General features: G+C 42.1%; 1 pseudogene; it reads left to right on the forward strand.

Moving 5' to 3' along the window:
• Positions 1-1,181: 1,181 nt before the first annotated feature.
• Positions 1,182-5,115, forward strand: LOC125519467 (annotated as a pseudogene).
• Positions 5,116-6,420: the final 1,305 nt, after the last annotated feature.

Here is a 6,420-nt window from a genome sequence, read left to right on the forward strand (position 1 = left end):
TCATCCCGCAACTAACTCATTAGTTGCAATGCTTGCAAGGCTTATAGTGATGTGCATTACCGAGTGGGGCCAGAGATACCTCTCCGACAATCGGAGTGACAAATCCTAATCTCGAAATACGCCAACCCAACAAGTACCTTCGGAGACACCTGTAGAGCACCTTTATAACCACCCAGTTACGTTGTGACGTTTGGTAGCACACAAAGTGTTTCTCCGGTAAACGGGAGTTGCATAATCTCATAGTCATAGGAACATGTATAAGTCATGAAGAAAGCAATAGCAGCATACTAAACGATCGAGTGCTAAGCTAACGGAATGAGTCAAGTCAATCACATCATTCTCCTAATGATGTGATCCCGTTAATCAAATGACAACTCATGTCTATGGTTAGTAAACTTAACCATCTTTGATTAACGAGCTAGTCAAGTAGAGGCATACTAGTGACACTATGTTTGTCTATGTATTCACACATGTATTATGTTTCCGATTAATACAATTCTAGCATGAATAATAAAAATTTATCATGATATAAGGAAATAAATAATAACTTTATTATTGCCTCTAGGGCATATTTCCTTCAGTAGGACTCCTCCTGGCGCGCCTCCTCCTGGCCGGCCGCCTCTCCCCCCTTGCTCCTTTATATACGGGGGCAGGGGGCACCCCATAGACACAACAATTGATCATTGATCTTTTAGCCGTGTGCGGTGCCCCCCTCCATCATAGTCCACCTTGATAATATTGTAGCGGTGCTTAGGCGAAGCCCTGCGTCGGTAGAACATCATAATCGTCACCACGCCGTTGTGCTGATGAAACTCTCCCTCAACACTCGGCTGGATTGGAGTTCGAGGGACATCAACCGGCTGAACGTGAGCTGAACGCGGAGGTGCCGTGCGTTCGGTACTTGATCGGTCGGATCATGAAGACGTACGACTACATCAACCGTGTTGTGCTAACGCTTCCGCTTTCGGTCTACGAGGGTACGTGGACAACACTCTCCCCTCTCGTTGCTATGCATCACAATGATCCTGTGTGTGCGTAGGAAAATTTTAAAATTACTACGTTCCCCAACAATATCTTGTCGTGCTCAAGGCGATTGAGTAGGTCATCCTTGTTGTAGCCCAGCCTTTTTCTCATTCCAGTAATGTTAACCTCAAACAGGATTATCTCATAATCCTTGTCACATGGCCATACTTATCCAGGTCGGATCACACGAGGGGTCCACAGATCCTAATCGGAGGGGTAAATCCCATCTTGCTAAATCATGCCTTGTGGCATGGGTCAGAACAAGCCCAAAACCTACATTTATAAGCCAATTACGGAGTAGCGTCTGGTTTGCCCAAAGCAGACCTATCACCATCACGAGTCCATACGCCAACTCAGGTCTTAGGATACATAAACCATATTGTACTGGAGACTCACATATGACCTATCTCTGCATCTCATAGTCGGGTCTACTCGACTCACACCCTATCTGGACTCGGATGCGAGTACATCGAATCTGACTCCAGATCTTTCTGAGTCCATATTATCTGCTAGCATCCAATGCTACATGGCTAGTGAGACTAAGCCATCCCCCGTGTCATATGCTAGTCTAGCCAGCTGCTAGTCCACATAACCGTTTTGACTAGGGACCATTTAGACATTCATCATACAATGCATAGTCTCACAAACAAGTCGCTTACTTGTTGGTACGCATCGTTGATAATGTCGAAGGACTATATTGATCATGAACATACATAGAAAATATCATCATACATGATTGCCTCTAGGGCATATCTCCAACAAATGTGCATTCGTTGATTCACAAAATTCTGCACCAACCAGAGACAAATGTGGACTATAATAATCTACGGGGCCTATTTGATTGGATTCATCACCATTTTCGTACTTGTCCGGATTAACTCAGGCCACGTATCTTCTACCTATCAATTTTTCACTGAGGCCATAACATTTGGGGAAGGGGACTAGTAAGGACGAGGATTGCAGAAGGGGCCATAAAATTTGGGGAAGGGGACTAGTAAGGGGGTGGATTGCAGAAAATAAATGGTGGAGAAAGGGGAGAATTTCTTCTCCAAAATCCTTGATTTGAGCTTAATCCAGCAGATGCCGCAGATAGTCAGCACCACATTCAATGACATAAGGGTAGTTTCGTCCCATGTTAATGGATTCATCCCCGAGTACATTGTCTCATGAATAAATGGAAGAAACCTTGTGTTTTCCCTTGGATCCAATCGTATCCTAACCACCCAACACACAAGGCGTCACCTAATAGTACCGAGAGATTGGGATAAAGATCGAATTAGCTTTGAGAGCATTGACTTCTCACGGTTACACTCGCTGATAGTGTTTGGGAAGTGGGAATCACATCTCTATAAGTATGAGGCTACTTTGGGTGCTTGATCTGGAGGATGCATTGTGTGTAAAGGATGAAATCTCAAGAAGATGGTCAAGTGGAAGCATCACCTGAAGTTTCACTCTTTATGATGATGCATTGAGATATTCCATCTGGCAAGTTCACTTGGTGATGTCAGGTTGCTCAAGACTCTAGATGTGAGACATCCCTCCGTAGTAACACTTCCTGTGAGCATAACCCAGTTACATAAGCTACAGTATATCTGTGACGATAGCATCATCCCAGTATCAACATTGCATGAATCATCTAGTAGCTAGCTAGAGTTACACAGATGCCCTGGCACATTTGGTGTTGAGGTGCCTAGAGGTGTTGGAAAATTGACGGTGTTGCACACAATTGGTGTTGTCAATGTTTGTGTTTCACGTGGGAAGGCCTAATGGAAGAACTCAAGAAGCATACGCGATTGCACAAGCTTGGAGTGTCTACTATTAATAAGCGTAACAACAAGGACTTTTAAATTATAACTTTTAATCTTCATGCACTAGCAAATGCAACCAAAAGTGCGAACTAATGGAAAGAGCTAGGCAATTCACATATACACTTCAACACCCCCTTTCATGTGTGCCACGGAAAGTAAACACGTGAATATACTTAGAGGTATGGCTCAAGAGGCTTATACATGGACAGAAAGGGGGCAATAACAATGTTTTGATAAATCGCGAAAGCCAGGACTTGAAACTCAAGTTCGTAGGCTCTAATACCATGGTAAGCTTCATGCACTAGCCAACACAACCAAAAGTCTGAATTGATGGAAAGGGCTATGCAATCCACATATACACTTCAACAGTAACCTCGGATCTTGTGCATTTGGAATCCTTTTTATTGTGGTATGGCAAGGATAGTCAATGGTCTTGCACGACATCTTCCTGCATTGGGAAAACCTACAGAGTCTTCCACTCTATGGGCTTGAAGACAAGTTGGCAAAATCAGGAAATCTTAGCAAGCTAAAGAAGCTAGATCTTGGGATGGACACTTTGAAGAAATATGACCTTGAGTTCCTTCGCCAACAACCGACAAAAACTATGCATTCTTCGTCTTCAAGTCAAATATCTTCAACTCCATTTTCATGTCAAGATGTGTGGGGAGTAGCTGGTCACCTTCTTAAAGGTGAAGATAATCAAGATTGCTTGCAACTTCAGCGAGGTACATGTATCCTTGGATCAAAATTGATGAAGAACTTAAGCTTCTCAAGATTTATTACTCCAGTGGATTATATCACCTTGGCGGCCTGGATAATCTATATGTACTCAAGCAAGTCTTTCTCAAGGGTACCAATGATAAAGCATTCATGAAACAATTTGCAAACCATCTTGCTAATCATCCAAAGAGCCCTACTGTGAAGCAAGAGTAACTACCGCCATCATCTTGAAGCCTCGTTAACAGGAGGCGTATAGGCAATTGTTCGGGTGTGAGTTGGGAGAATTACCTTTTTCTTACCTAGGTATTCCAATCCACCATCGTAGGTTAACAAACCAAGAATGGAAGTGCATCGAGGACCGATTTGAGAAGAAGCTGAGTTGCTGGAAGGGTAAACTCATGTCATACGGAGGCCGATTAATCCTGATTAATTCGGTGCTCATGAGTATGCCTATGTTTCTCCTATCGTTCTTTGAGGTCCCAGTTGGTGTTCGGAAGAGACTTGACTTCTATCGATCGCGGTTCTTTTGGCAGAGTGATGAGCTTAAAAGAAAATACCGACTTGCTAAATGGGATATCATCTGTAGACCGAAAGACCAAAGGGGGTCTTGGTATAGAGAACCTCGAAGTTAAAAACAGATGCCTTCTTAGCAAGTGGCTGTGGAAGCTCTCTTCGGAGAATGATGCCATGTGGGCTCAAATCCTTCACAGCAAGTACCTTCAGACAAAAACTTTGTCCCAGGTTACAGTCAGGCCGACTGATTCACCTTTCTGGAAAGGACTGATGAAAGTCAAACAATCTATGTTCAATAGGACGAAGTTTGTTATTGGCAACGGCACCAGCACGCATTTCTGGGAGGATACTTGGCTCGGCGAGATACCCTTGGCCGTCCAATATCCGTCTTTGTATCGTATTGTTCAACGACATGAGGTGTTCGTAGCTTCGGTATTTCAATCTATCCCCCTTAATATTCAGTTCCGACGGACGCTGGCGGGCAATCGTTGGGAGGAGTGGCTCCGTCTAGTTAGGAGACTGATGGAGGTCCAACTTTCCCAACAACCCGATGAATTACGCTGGAAGTTGACTAAGTCTGGAATATTCACAGTTAAATCAATGTACATTGATGTTATTAATTCGAACTCCATTCCTACATCCAAGCATGTTTGGGAGGTCAAAGTTCCTTTGAAAATAAAAGTGTTTATGTGGTTTGTCCATAAACAAGTTATTTCAACCAAGGACAATTTGAAAAATCGTAATTGGACAGGGCCTACTAGGTGTAGTTTCTGTGATCGGGATGAGACTATAAAACACCTCTTTTTTGATTGCCCGTTGGCCAAAGTCCTTTGGCAGACGGTTCACATTGCTTTCAATATCAAACCACCGAATTCTGTTAACGCGTTATTTGGGACATGGCTGAATGGGATTCCGCCTGGCTTAGCGAAACACATTCGGGTTGGGGTTTGCGCTTTGCTGTGGACTATCTGGACTTGGAGAAATGATTTGGTCTTTAACAGAATATCATGTATTCATTTTTTGCAGGTTATATTCCGCACTACGGCTCTGATCCGTTCGTGGTCGCTACTCACTCAGACGGAGGCCAGGGAGCATTTGGTTACTGGATCTTTCCGCTGGGAGATGGTAGCTCGGGATATCTTCAACCGGTTTGGATGGCGATCATCTAATAGGATAGGCATCTAGTTTATCTATCTATTTATAGCCAGCCAGTTGTGGCATCTTATCTTGGCTAGTCGATGTTTCTAGCCTTTATGGCTCTGTGTGAGCTTTCTTTATTTTTATTTTGTTTGGAGACCTTGGAACCATGTTGACACTGTTTTTGTGGTTAATAAGATGGCCGTATGCATCATTCTGATGCAGAGGCCGGGGAGTCCCCCCTTTTCGAAAAAAAATCTAAGTATCTTTCTGTTTGCTTCTCCTTTTTGTTAACTCCCCTTTTGTTTGTATTCCTGAAGAGTCTTGGCGTTGGTGTTGCTATTAATCTTCATTTTTCTTGGCTTGTTGACTCTACTTATTCTAGATTTGTAACACTTTACTATGCTCTGGTGTGTACTAGATCAAACGTCAACACAAGTGGAGGTGCCCGTCTCAATACAATATGATTTGAAGTATATCACTCATACAAGGGAAGGGTGGTTTTTTGACCTGCAATCAAGGGTTTATTTGTTTACGAAGGAGTTGGCTGCATCCCTACAGATCTTCCAGGTTAGTTTTCAAACTTTTGTCAAATACTCCTGCCAATGATGATAAACCACCCTTCACTTTTGCACTATGTCGTGTCTCTTTTGAATTGTATCCTGAAACTTTCAAATTTTAATTAATAAACAGATGACATACAACACCTTAAGTATACTTTTATCTTTGTTCTTATAATCACCTTACTAAGAAATCTGATAAACTAGATGATGATACCCCGTGCATTGATGTGGATGGTTGCAATACATTTCAATGAGGTCTGATTGTGTGGAATATTCAGATTAATAACATGTGAGCCACAACTATAAATGCATACAACTTATTATATTTGATTATATATAGTTGTAAAATATTTATTCAATATTTAGATTAATAACATGTGAGCCAAAACCAAAAATGCATACGAATTATTATATTTGATTATATATAGTTGCAAAATAATTATTGAAAATGAGTAGAATAATTGAATGAAAAATATCTTCGCATGCATGGTTGCATGTGGAGGTGGGTCTTTTCCCATGCATGGTTGCATGTTGAGGTGTGCCTCGCATCCATAATTATATGATGATCTGGCACACTTGCATGTCAAGATAAATAAGTTAGTGGAGATCACTCTTTTAGCTATATAGAATATAGGATATGTTAACACAATGTCCAT

This window comes from Triticum urartu, chromosome 7, assembly GCF_003073215.2.
Source record: "Triticum urartu cultivar G1812 chromosome 7, Tu2.1, whole genome shotgun sequence".
NCBI lineage: Eukaryota > Viridiplantae > Streptophyta > Magnoliopsida > Poales > Poaceae > Triticum > Triticum urartu.